General features: G+C 42.4%; 1 long non-coding RNA gene across 1 annotated transcript in view; it reads right to left on the reverse strand.

Annotated features, from left to right (window-relative positions):
* Positions 1-14,652, reverse strand: part of LOC122559595 — a 49,315-nt gene that overhangs the window by 14,704 nt on the left and 19,959 nt on the right. The gene's annotated exons all lie outside the window — the stretch shown is intronic.

A 14,652-nucleotide genomic window follows, 5' to 3' on the forward strand; every position in this document is an offset into this window, starting at 1 on the left:
AGCTATAGGAGGACACCCCACAGGAAGAGACAGAGCAATGGATTCTGCCAGGGGCATTCAAAGGGGAGGATGGTGTCTGGAGGCGAGCAGACAAGGTGGTAGCACCAGCGTATATGCAGAACACATTGCTTGAACTACACCACGGGCCCTCCATTACAGGTAGAGAGGCCATGATAGCAACCCTTGGGAGAGAGTGGTGATGGAAGAGAGTGGGAAGAGAAGTGACCAACTACTGCTGCAGATGCATAGTTTGTGCACAACATAACCTATGGAGACTCATAAACATTAGGATGGGACACCAGCACTGACCTAGGGGACCCTGGGAATGCCTTCAGGTGGATTTTACAGGGGCACTACCACCTTCCCATGGAAAAACGTACTGCCTGGTCATCATAGACCAATTCACCCAGTGGGGAGAAACATTCCCGACCAAAAGCTGCACTGCGGCCACTACAGGCAGAATATTAGCGGAGAAGGTAATCCTGAGGTGGGGGGGGGGGGAGGTACCCCTCCAGATTGACTCCGACCAAGGGACGCATTTCACAGGCAAGGTCATGAATTATTCAGCATTAGACAAAAATTTCACATTCCATATCACCCCCAGAATTCATGGATGGCAGAGAGAATGAATAGAACGCTCAAAATTACTTTAGCTAAGATGATGCAAACATCAAGCAGAACATGGGCTGAAGTGCTGCCAGCCATATTAATGAGATTAAGAGCCAGCACGAATCAGGTAACCGGGCTAATACCATATGAATTAGTGACCAGGTGAGCAATGCAATTGCCAGAGACAATAATCACAGCTGGCCCCGATGTGGATCCACTAAAGGACAAAATTCGGCGGTATGTGATAGAATTAAGCACCCAATTGAAAGGGATGTGGAAATCTGTAATTGATAAGCACGACAAAAAGGACAAGGCAGGGGAGCTTGAAAGCTTTCCTAAAGTCCCAGCAGCAGGAAGCCGTGTCCTGGCGCAAGCACTGCCCGACAAACCAGGCTTTGCCCCAAAATGGAATAGGCCATACGACATGGTAATAAGTGGGGACACCTGGGCCTGCACAGATATTAAAGGGAAAGGCACATGGAAACACTGGACCCAATTAAAACCGTTTAAAGACTCCTGTGACCAAACTAATGTCATTGACCATTCCCCAGGTGCAGACTGGAATGGCGGGCACGACAATCATCCTGGAGGGAGTACCGAAAACACAGCAGAACAAACCACACAGAAGCACGACTGCATCTCCTGACGAAGACAAAGACTTTGACTGATAACTTTATTTTAACTGCAAAAATGTATATACCTGTACATATTTCACTGTGTTTAAATATCGCGACTTTCAGGAGCATGTCGGAATTAGAAGATAACCTCTTCTATAAAACCCACCTAAGATTACATGGAAACCATACTGTCTGCTACCCACTGGCATGATCAGTAGAATCTAGATTAGTGTGGTGCTGGAAAAGCACAGCAGGTCAGGCAGCATCCAAGGAGCAGGAAAATCAACATTTCGGGCAAAAGCCCTTCATCAGGAATGTAGAATCATTAGAATCCCTATTTGGGGCCACCCTCACGACCTGTACACAGTAGACACCTCAGGAGTGCCATGTAAGGGGCAGATAGGGAAATACAAATGGGGATTTGTGCAGCTGGGCAGGACCACCAGCCCATGGGGCTGAGCCCCCCCAGCATAGGGAAGGGAAGACCCATTTAAAACCTGGTAATTACCCACTCTGTATCACAGGGCAGGGATGGGTATGCTCTGGTTCCCAAAAATGACTCGTGTCCAGACTCAGTGTACCTATCAGTGCTTACAGTCACTAGGGGACAGTTTACCTGCACCTGCAGCGAGCAGGCATGCTTGAATGTGATCACAGGTAGATAATTCATACGTGGTCAGTGCAATGGCACCCATATCAGCTCTGCCACATGGACATAGCTCTTCAACACTTACCAGCTTTTGGGGGCGGGAGGGTGGGGTGGGGGGTAGGGAGTGCACCCGGGTGATCAGGGGTGACATGGATGGACAGATAGATGGAAGGACAGGACAATGTATGTTACCAAGCGGCAAAAGGATTTGTTTTTCAATTTAAGGCGACGTATGTGGCAGACGCCCCACACCTCCCAAACCTGTTCATGGTGGGAACAATTGCACCCCTTACTGTACCATGTCCCAGTGGGGGACATGTTTGGAGAAGGATAGTAACCCGCTCCGTCAGTCAGGAGTTCCCTGCTGACTTGCAGGTCCCCACCACTTTGGAGTCACCACTGGGATATGGATTCTTGGGATCTCCACCATTGGGGGGTGCAGCAGAGATTGTCAGTGCTAAAAACCAAAATTACCATGTACGTGGCCTGACTATCTTAGGCAATAATGCCATGAAAGTTCTGGAAGCAATTAATACAGAGTTGGCTGAACTCAGACTCTATACACAGCAGACATGTTACACAATGGATTATCAATTAGCACAGCAAGGGGCAGTTTGTACAGTTATTGGTGACAGTTATGTCACCCATGTTATTGATGTCTCTTATAGCATTACAGAAGCCATCAAGTATATCCGAGACCAGATAGATAATTTTTGACAAGGAGCCACAATTATAGATAGCTGACTAAATTGGTTGATAGTTAAATCTGGGGACCCTATTTGGCACACGGGATATTCCTTTGCATTGCACTCATACTGGTATTCTGTGTGGGCCTTGGGTGTTTATCAGGGCTGCAGTAATCGTCTTTCTCAGGAAGAGCAATTAGCACCCATTACTACAGCAATGGACTTCCACACAGACATTGAAACTGACAATGTCTGCGCTGAAATGGACAATGACTGCACTGAAATTAACAAAGGCTGTGCTGGGACTGACAGTGACTTCATCGAAACTATCAACAATTCTGCAATGTTTACAACAAACAAAATATGTTCCAGAGACAATAACCTCATCATTTACCTATTATATCACAAAATGTATAAAAGTATCTTGACATGTGCTCCAGGTTGAGAGAAGAATCACAGCTGACACTGTGCTGTTGGTGTCTTTCTCTACCCAGAGCTCCAGGATTTCCTTGTATAATAAGTTCTGTTGTTGAACCCCGACTCTGACTCTGAAGCTGTTGATTTTCCCCACAACAGATTGTAATGAGTTTGTAGCAGATTCTTTTAGAATTTATGGCCTCTTCCTCTGGGAAAATCCCAAATTTGATTCCTAAACCTTTTCATTCTAAAATATCATTATGTGTGACTGAGAACTTTATTATTACAAAAGCTTTATAACAAAATCTGGTGTTTGCAGAATGTGACTGAGTCAGGCTCTTAGATTAAGTTGTTCAGTTAGTAAGCCACAGCATTTTACATTGCAAAGTCTGTGTATTTAGCCTCTGTGATTCCTCTGTTGTAAAGTAGGCATAAATGAAACTGGAAAAATATGCAGGGATTTGGGAGGGTAGGTGGTATTTGAAGGGGCATGCAAGAACAGGAAACGTGGTGGACAGGGGAGCATAAACAGGTGGGAGATTAAATTTCACTTACCCAATTACTGGTTCAAATTTGACTCTGGTATTTTTGTGGCAAGTCAGGACTTCTGGCAGGTTATAACTTGCAATGCATTTGCCTACCATGATGACACTAAAACCTTTTGTAATTATGTTCTATCTTCATAATAAAATCAGTGGTGCACGTGAATGTTGAGTTACCTGGTTCACATTTGTATAAAGGTTACATGTAATGGTAGGGAGGTGTAGTGGGAGATGCTGGGAACTGTTGTTAAACGAAGAAAGTGGAGAGCAGTGATGGAACTGGCCATGTAGTCGATCTCTGTGTTGGCAGGGTTTTGAGTTTACCCACAGCAATTAATACATCGTCACTGAGAAGGATCTTGGAAAATGTCTTTTACAACAGGCAGAAGGGAGAGAAGCTAAGTCTGCATGTGCAGCCATGTCCCATATATTTCCATTATAACACTGGACACAAAAATGAATATTGAAGAAAGAGTGAACAATAATATTGTTTCATGAAATATGGGAAAGTAATGTCCCTAACACACCTGCAAAGAAAGACACACCTGAAGTGTTCTGCACAGATGGAATGATTCCCATCATCAAACACTCTTCCTTATCCCTTTGCTGCAACCAAAGAGTGTCAATGCATTTAACTCTCTCATTTCAGTCAATAATTATGGATAAAGTGAAATAAATGTAATATGAAATGGTTACAAATCAAATTTAAATTTGAAAACTGTCATGCCACATTTGTGCTCTCGATGTGTTTGTTGATAGAGTTCCAGTTGGAATGTCATGCTTCCAGGAATTCTCATGCATGCTCCTGTTTGGCTTGTCCTAGGATGGATGTGTTGTCCCAGTCAAAGTGGTGTCCTTCCTCATCTATATGTAAGGATGCTAGTGAGAGAGGGTCATGTTGTTTTATGGCTAGTTGATGTTCATGTATCCTGGTGGCTAGTTTTCTGCCTGTTTGTCCAATGTAGTGTTTGTCCCACTCCTTGCACGGTATTTTGTAAATGACATTAGTTTTGCTTGTTGGATAACTCCACCCTTAGTGGAGTTAAGTAGTGTAGTTATGGTATTGACAAAGAGCCTCATTGTTTGTTCATAATGTTCTTTTATAACACACTGAAAACATATCCCCGTAATTGTTCGTATCTTCATGAACATTGTTGGCTCTTCAAATTTTAAATGGAATCACGTAGAAATGAGAACACAAATAGCATCCAGTTTCTGTTTTGTCATTGGGAATGTCCAGTCACAGTTACAATTCTGCCATGCCTTTCCAAATAAGAAAAGGAGTAAGAAAGAAGAATATTGATGTTTGTTTACTACTTTGTATCATTAGTTAAAATAAATATTGAAATCAATAAAGTAAAGAAATTTCATGTTGCAGAACACCAGAGGTGCTATTAGTAGGCAGACAGAAAGAAGCCTCATATATTTTGGTAATGTTGCTTAATAGATAACAATTACCTAAACAGGCGGAGGCTTAAACCATAAGACCATAGAACATAGGTGCAAAATTAGGCCATTCAGTCCACTGAGTCCACATCACCATTCGATCATGGCTAATATATTTCTCAATCACATTATCCTGCTTTCTCCTGGTAATTCTTTGATCCCGTTACTATCTATCTCGGTCTTAAATACACTCAATCACTTGGCCTCCACTGCCTTCTGTGGCAATACATTCCACAGATTCACCACCTATTGTCCGAAGAAATTCCTCATCTCTGAAATTCCTCTTCATCTCAGTTCTAAGGGATCATCCCGTCACTCTAAGGTTCTTGTCTCTCCTACCAATAGAAACACCTTCTCTATGTCCACTTTATCCAGGCATCTCAGCATTCTCTAAGTTTCAATGAGATTCCTCCTCATCCTTCTTAACTCCATCAAGTACAGACCTACACTCCTCAACCATTCATCATATGACAAGCCCTTCATCCCTGGAATCATTCTTGTAAATCTCTGGACTCCTCCCAAGGCCAGGACATACTTTCTTAGATAAGGGCCCAAAACTGTTCACAGTATTTTAAATGTGGCCTGACCAGAATATAACAGCTTCAGTAGTAAATCCCTACTTTTGCTTTAGTTTATGCCTCACCTGAAAGATAATAGTTCTGACACACTTTTTATGTTACAATATCTGTGTCCTCTAGTAACAGCTGGTTATTATGATAAACATTTAATTAGAAAAACATACCTGCTTAAAAATTACCATTCTAACTGCACTCTTAACTTTGTGAACCCTGGTCTTCTTTATTGTTCACCCTTGGTTCCTACACTTTTCCAAACTAATTAAAAGGTGCAATTTGTACCAGCATAGACAATATCAGGTGAAGTCAGAATAGGGATTAAAAGAAAAAGACGTTTAAATCAGGATTACTGTAGAGGCATCATTGCTGTGGTTCTGTTCGCCGAGCTGGAAGTTTTTGTTGCAAACGTTTCGTCCCCTGTCTAGGTGACATCCTCAGTGCTTGGGAGCCTCCTGTGAAGCGCTTCTGTGGTGTTTCCTCCGGCATTTATAGTGGCCTGTCCCTGCCGCTTCCGGTTGTCAGTTTCAGCTGTCCGCTGTAGTGGCCGGTATATTGGGTCCAGGTCTATGTGTTTGTTGATGGAGTTTGTGGATGAGTGCCAAGCTTCTAGGAATTCCCTGGCTGTTCTTTGTTTCGTTTGCCCTATAATGGTAGTGTTGTCCCAGTCAAATTCATATTGCTTGTCGTCTGCATGTGTGGCTACTAGGGATAGCTGGTCGTGTCGTTTCGTGGCTAGTTGATGTTCGTGGATGCGGATCGTTAGCTGTCTTCCTGTTTGTCCTATATAGTGTTTTGTGCAGTCCTTGCATGGGATTTTGTACACTACGTTAGTTTTGCTCATGCTGGGTATCGGGTCCTTCGTTTTGGTGAGTTGTTGTCTGAGAGTGGCTGTTGGTTTGTGTGCAGTTATAAGTCCTAGTGGTCGCAGTAGTCTGGCTAGTTTAGTTTGGGAACATGGGCTGAAGGATCTGTTTCCATGCTGTATAACTCTAACAAGCCCAGCAATTACAAACTAGTCAGTTTAACTTTGGTGGTGGGGAACATCTGCAGACAGTTATTTGGGAAATAGTTAGCAGTTGCATGGAAAAAGGTGAGTTGATTATGAAGTGTCAGTGTGGATTTCTAAAGGGGAAATCAACTAAGTAACTCACCAACTAACTGGAATTTTGTGAAAAGGTAACCAGCTTCATGAGGCTAATGCTTTGCTAACCACTCCTGCCACGTTCAACGATCTATGTACATAAACACCTTAGACCCCTTTGTCACTTTGTTATCTTTACAATGTACCATTAAGGCTATATTTCCTCTCCCTATCCCTTCTGTCAAATGCCATCTTGTGCTTCTCTGTACTAAATTTCATCTGCTGCTTGTCTGCCCATTATACAGGCCAATGCCTCGCTACAAACAATTACAAACACAAGAAATAGAAATAGGATTAGACCAAACTTCTCCCTAAAGTTTAATCTGCTATTCAATATGATCATGGTTAATCATCAGCTATTGCAGCCATAACTATATTTGATAATGGAGAATCTATAATCTACTGGAATAAAGCTCCACAGTCCTTTGAGTGAAGAAATTTCCCATCTCAGTCCTAAATGCTTGTTATTCTATCCTAAGACTGTTGCACTTGTGTTCTAGATTTCCTCTGGGGGCACAAACTCTCAGTGTTTAGATCTCAGTCCTAATATCAATGTTGGTGGTGCAGGAAGAATTCTAACTAACTAATCAGGGACTGGGTACCAGGATTTAGCAATAGAAATAAAAAATACATTAGCAAAGGACTATTAAAGACAAATAGCAATAGAATAACCAATAATAAAGTAATGCATGATGGAATATATAAGGTCTAAATTAGATTTACAGTGTATACAAATACATATATAATGTGTGGTAAATAAGGTACTTGAGCTGCAACCACAGAACCATATTGGGCATGATTTGGTAGTGATAATGGAGCTCAAAAAAGGCCATGTCAAAGTACTAGATGTGATCTTCAGGAAAGATAGGGAGGTAAGAAAGGAGTAAGAGGAGCAGTATCAGTTAAGGAGAATTTTACAATGCTGGAGAGGGATGATCTAGAATCTACTGTAGTTGATTAAGTAAGAAACAATAGAGGTACTATTACTGGGTATATTCTAAAGACCACAAACTAGTAAGATATGGAAGAGCAAATTTGCAAAACAATTACAGATAAATACATAAAAATAATAATCATGAGGTTCATTAATTTTTCTAATATGAACAGGGATTATACAGTCTAAAGAGTAGACAGTAAAACCCAATAATAAAATCGCCAATGGCCGCATAAGTGGAGGTACCAGCAGGTTGCTACATTAGCACCATTACATGTTCACACAAAAGTGATTACAATGCCTGGGAATATTTTCAATACATTATCTAGGGTTGCTCATGCTAAATGGCCATTTGGGATAGAGTTGCTTTGGAATCCTTGAATCTGATTCAGGGAAGTCAGGGAGGAGATGGACAGCCACCACAGAGCCAAGACAATCCTCTAATAGGAGGACTAAACCTAATATTTTACATAAGGTATGTAATGAAATACTTCCTATTTACTGATGGGCAAGGATTAGGGATACAGATTGAAGGTTTTGGGCAAGGGATTGAGGGCAAATATGAGGGGACAACTTTGTAATGCACTGAGTGAAAATGATTTGGAAGTTGCAGCCAGTTGGGTGGATGGAAATAGAAGGGGAAAATTGCATCAGCATTGGAGGAAAATAAGCTTTCAGGGCTCAGGGGAATGGAACTGACTGGATTGCTATAGATAAACTGCCATAGATTCAGTGAATTGAATGGCCGGCTTTTGTGTTGCAATGACATTGTCTCAGCTGTGGTATATAGATTCCACTTCCCCTGAACTGGTCCCAATCTGCCCCAATTCTGGACCACTCTCCTGTACCATCCCTCATGCCACACAAATAATCTGAATTATCCTCCTGTTTATACTTTGCAGTGCATGACACCAGGAGTTATACAAGGATTGATGCCTTTTAGGTTCTGTTTGTTAGTTTATTTCCTAGTTCTCTCAAATTAGATTAGATTAGATTAGATTAGATTAGATTAGATTAGATTACAGTGTGGAAACAGGCCCTTCGGCCCAACAAGTCCACACCGACCCGCCGAAGCGAAACCCACCCACACCCCTACATTTACCCCTTACCTAACACTATGGGCAATTTAGTATGGCCAATTCACCTGACCCTGCACATCTTTGGACTGTGGGAGGAAACCGGAGCACCCAGAGGAAACCCACGCAGACACGGGGAGAACGTGCAAACTCCACACAGTCAGTCGCCTGAGGCGGGAATTGAACCCAGGTCTCTGGCGCTGTGAGGCAGCAGTGCTAACCACTGTGCCACCGTGCCGCCCTAATCCTCCTTATCCAACTATGTTGTTGACACCAATTTGAAACACAGCCTCTGGCTAATCGCCTTCCCTCTTTGGAAGACTCTCCATTCACTCTGCAACATCATGACTCTGCCATCAGTGAGGCAACATAATACCTTGGATTCACCTCAGTGTCTGCAGAAAAGCCTATCTGATTCTTCCAACTATAGAATTTATGGTCACTTTTGATTTCCCAATCTTCTTTCTCGATGTCTACACAATATATATGGCATAATGGCTCACTGATTAGTACTACTGTCCTAAAGTGCCAGGACCCAGATTTGATTTCAGCTTAGTGACTGTGTGGAGTTTGCATGTACCCCATGTTCCTCATTACTCCAGTTTCCTACCACAGTCCCAAGATGTGCAGGTTGGGTGGATTGGCCATACAAAATTGCCCTGTAGTGTTGAGGGATGTGCAGGCTAGGTGGATTAGTTGTGGGAAGTACAGGATTTCAGGGTCAGGGCAGTGGAGTGGGGCTGGGTAGGATGCTCTTCAACGGATCGAATGGCCTCTTTCCGCGCTGTAGTCATCCTATGACTGAAAGTCACCCATGCAATGGACTTAGCTGTGAATGCATTCCTTAGGGGAGCCATAATCTTGAAAAGCATTTAGAACTGAATGACAGACTGAGATGTACTCAGGGCATTCCTCAGCTTAGCAGTCTGGGATGGGTATTTACTATTATCTCATTGCCTGCACACCCTGAAGCTGTATTCCTGATGAAGGGCTTTTGCCCGAAACGTCGATTTTCCTGCCCCTCAGATGCTGCCTGAACTGCTGTGCTTTTCCAGCACCACTCTAATCTAGAATCTGGTTTCCAGCATCTGCAGGCCTTGTTCTTACCTTGAAGAATGGCAGGATGATCATATCAAGAAATATGCTGTAGTTTCTAAGCCTCATGGATGTCTCACAGTAACACCCAGATGCAGTTCAAGCTCAGAAACCTGGAGCTTGAGCTGCTCCTAACTGCATTAGCTGTTATCCAGGCCATGAGAAGCATCCTGGATGTCCCATATAGAACAGAATGTGTATTACATGAGACTCAAGTTTCCTACCATTCGTCTATTTATTAGATTGACTAAAATAATTAATGAACAGACTTATTAAATACATATTTTAAGAAGTATGTGGTATTCACCAATTAGCTCCTTTTCATGTACTGATACATTTTTAATCTCTTTCCTTGATGCCCAGGTTCATTCTGTTCTTCTCCTTTATCACTAGACCTGTTGAACAACAAATCATTTACTTGTTATCCTGTGGTATCAATCCTTATTATTTTTTACTGATTTGTTCATACAGTTCTCTCTCCACTCTGCTCCTTGTATTCCTTCTGTCTCCACAGGTCTCCCGTTGTTCTTGCAAAGTGCTTTTTCTCGCTCCATTGCACCAGTATCCCCACTGAGAGTTTAGGTCTCCTGCTGTTCTCACAGTGCTCTCGATCCCTCTTGTTTTATTTTCATTGTGCTTTCAGATTGCCTGATGTTCTCAGTGCTTTCTCTCACTCTCCATGTCACAAGAGAACAGTGCAACACTTATTATATGAAATAAATTAATTTTGCCACTTGTTTTCTTCAAATCACATACTAAAACGTCACTACAGTCTTGGCTCCCAATGTCTGTCCGCCATCTACAAAACACAACTTTGAAGTAGGATGGAATATTCTCCACTTGCATCTCCAACAACAGTCAGGACATCCAGGAAAAAAGCAGCCTACTTAATTGGGATCCTATCTACCACCCTCAAAGTCCACTCCCTCCAAAATTATGCACAGTTGCAGCAATATTTACTATCTCCAAGAATCACTGTAGTAGCACATCTCAACTCCTTCAACAGCACTTTCCAAACCGACAACCTCGACCATCTAGAAGCACAAGGGCAGCAGATACATGGGAACACCACCAAGCTCCCCTCCAAGCCACACATCATCCTAACTTGGAACCATTTCATTGTTCTTTCATTCTCAGGATGGAATTCCCTTCCTAACAATACTGTGAATGTCCCTGCACCACAAGGACTGCAGTGATCAAGAAGGCAGTTTAATACCGCCTTCTCCAGGGCATTTAGTGTTGACAATAAATATTTGCCTAGCCAATAATGCCCAATCCCATGAATTATTAAAAGAATTCAGACCATGGATGAAGCTGGAGTAGAATTCTTCATTCTCAAAGGAACTGATTATCTTGAATATTCTAGACTTCCAATCTGATGACTAGGAGGTAGACCAGCTGACTTCAACAACTACCACTGAGATTGTAAAATCCCTGAAAGCATACATCAGCTGTTACGGCAATCCAGATATTGTGACAAATGACAATAGCCCTCAGTTCATGAGTGAAGAATTCAGTCACTTCACAAAGATTGGAGATTTTTAACACCATGGATCATCTCCACATTATTCCCAGTCAAATGGACAGGCTGTGCCAACAGTCTCAAGCCGTCAAAGGAATTATTAGGAAATCCAGCAAATCCTGCAAAGATGTATACAAGGTCATCTCTAGAGGAGAAATAAACCACTGAAAGCATGGAAATAGTCGAGTAGAAACACTAATGTCACACTGCACCTAAACTACTCCTCCAAAAGTGAACAAAATTATTGAACAAATAATTGCAGAACTGGTCCCATTACAAACCTCCACCAATTTCAAGAAAAGTCAGCCTATGTGGAAACTTGAGACCTGTATAGACCAGTCATCAATGACCATATATGGTAGAAACGAATGACCAGGCATACTGAGCAAATCACATGTCTATACACACACAACTGGCTAAGCTGTTCCTTCACAGTAGGTCAAGACTGTGTTGCTGGAAAAGCACCACTGGTCAGGCAGCATCCGTGGAGCAGGAGAATCGACATTTCATGCATAAGCTCTTCATCAGAAATGAGGCTTGTAAGCCAAGGGGGCTGTGGGCCTATGGCTCACAAGCCTCATTCCTGATGTAGAGCTTATGCTCGAAATGTCGATTCTCCTGCTCCTCGGATGCTGCCTGACCAGCTGTGCTTTTCCAGCACCACACGCTCGACGTCTCCAGCATCTGCAGTCCTCACTTTTTCCCCCTTCACAGTAAGTCGCTAATCAGGAAAAGGTTAACTCACCAAATGTTTTGACCACAGATAAACCCCCAGTTCCAGGGATCTATAGCAATCCAACAGTAGAAATGAAACAACCATATTCCCTTGAGAAAGAATATCATCCAGATGTCACATGATCCTCCAGGCTTTAATTGTATTTAATACAATAGGGTTTTTGCAACAGTCCATAATAGCTGTCATCTTATCCATAAGTAAAAGAATGATGAGGGGACACTTTGCTTGTGAGGTCTCAATATCTAACCAAATTGATTGTGGGTCCCAATCAGCTACCTAAGATAATAAAGAGCTCAACTGATACCTTCTAATGTCTGGAAAGTCCAGTCCTCCCCTTGCTTGTGGAAGCTGCAGCTTTTCTAATTTGATAAGGCGCTGTCTAGGATTCCAGATAAAGGAACCAAGCCAGCTGTGGAGCTTACACAACGCCAGTCTCAGCAACATCAGAGTGAGCATACTCATAGGATATAGAAGACGAGGTAGAATATTCATTTTAACTAGGGCTACTATGCCTAACCAGGATATTGGGAGATCTCTCCAGCATTGAAGGTCCTGCCTTATTTTCTCTAGTAGGTGTACAAATTGGCTTTATACAGCTGACCAAATACTGGGGTGATAAAAATACCTCAGTATAGAAAACCCTCCAGTGACCACCGAAAGGGAAAGCAAGATCCGTCTGATAAATTGGATATACTGGCGAGACCACCCAATGGCATGGCCTCCGATTTCATACAATTGATTTTATAGCCGGAGAACATACCAAATAGGTTGACCACTTGAATTAGGCGGGGCACAGATATCAAAAGATCACCTAAGAAGAGGAGGACATCATCTGCATAGAGAGTAATTTTATGTTTACCCGAACCAACCCTCAGAGTCGCTATGTTAGGGTCAGTTTGTATAGCTTCTGCTAGTGGTTCAATTACTAGCGTGAATAATAATGGTGAGAGGACATCCCTGACGACAGCCCCTACCAACACTGAAGCTATCCGAACCTAAATCATTGGTGATCACAGCTACTTTGGGGTCATTGTATAATGCTGAGACCCATTTAGAAAAACACCGAACCTTTCCAGTGTATAAAAAAGATATGGAAAGGATATGGCCATTCTACCCAATCAAATACCTTCTCTGCATCCAAGGAGACAACTAACCCCAGTATTCTTCCCTGTTGATAGGCTTGTATCATGTTTAAGACTCTTCTATATTATTAGTTGATCTGCGGCCCTTATTAAATCCCGTCTGGTCCTCTTTTATGATATATGGTAAGACCCTCTCCAATCTTAATGCTAACATTTTAGAAAGAATTTTCAAATCCACATTTAGCAAGGATATTGGTCTATATGATGAGCAATCTTCTGGGTCTTTCATTTTTTAAGAATGAGAGAGATATTTGCTTCTCTCAACGAAGGCGGGAGGCGGCCCTGACTATGTGAGTAATTATACATATTTATGAGTGGCCCAGCCAGTTCCCCTATAAATTCTTTATAAAACTCAACCTGGAATCCATCTGGTCCAGGTGCTTTGCCACTCTGAAGCTGTCTAATTGCGTCGAGTACTTCCTGGATTGTCAGGGGAGCATTCAAGATCAACACCTGCTCTGAGGTTAAGCCTGGAAAGGCTAAGTTTTTAAAGGACTCTATCTTCTCAGTCCTATCCCCACAGTCCTGTGATTTATACAGTTCAAAATAGAACTTTCTAAAGGCTGATCACAAGTCAAAGTTCCAGCACTTTCTCTAATGGATGTAATGGTTTGAGGAGCCTTTTTTTTCCCTAGCAAGATATGCTAGGTATCTGCCAGGCTTGTCGCCATATACATATAATCTCTGTTTTGCGATTAATATTTCCCTCTTTGTTGTTTGGGTAAGTGCGGTATTCAAGGCTGCCCTAAGGGCTGTGATCCTTTATAGCTTAGTAATGGAGGGCCTATCAACATACACTGTCTCAGATGCCTTCAAGCGAGCCTTGAGCAACGCTGTTGCCCTCCCTTTTGTCTTTTCTGGGTCACAGAATATGAGATGATCAAACCTCGCGCATAAGCCTTAATGGTCTCCCACATGGTCGACGGGTTACCGGCTGTACCTGAATTAATTTCCAAAAAGGTTCTGAATTCCTGAGAAAAATGTTTTATAAATTTGCTATCTTTCAATAAGAAAGAATCCATATGCCAATGTCGGGGGCCTATCCCATCGTCCCTAATCTTGACTTCCATATGTACTGCGGCATGATCAGCAATTGCTATATTACCTATTTTACAAGACAATATGGAATTCAAAAGGATCAAGGGAGCAAAGAATCACGTATGTGGGTTGGAGTAGAAAGTAAAGTCTCTGTCCTGGAGATGAAGACACCTCCACACATCTACTAGCCCTAGGTCCTTATTCAGATCTGCCAATTGTCTAGATCTAAGAGATATACCCATAGTGCTCTTAGGTATGCTATCTGTCTCTGGGTCTATAATACAGTTAAAATCTCCTCCTTTAAATTGTATGGTGGACCCCAAAAACCATCAGCTCAGAGAACGCTTCCGTTACAAATTTAAAGGGGTGCACCGGGGGGTGGTCAATGAAGATTCAAAATTCCATATTCCTCTCCATGTATTAGGGC

This window comes from Chiloscyllium plagiosum, chromosome 19 (assembly GCF_004010195.1).
Source record: "Chiloscyllium plagiosum isolate BGI_BamShark_2017 chromosome 19, ASM401019v2, whole genome shotgun sequence".
Taxonomy (NCBI): Eukaryota; Metazoa; Chordata; class Chondrichthyes; order Orectolobiformes; family Hemiscylliidae; genus Chiloscyllium; species Chiloscyllium plagiosum.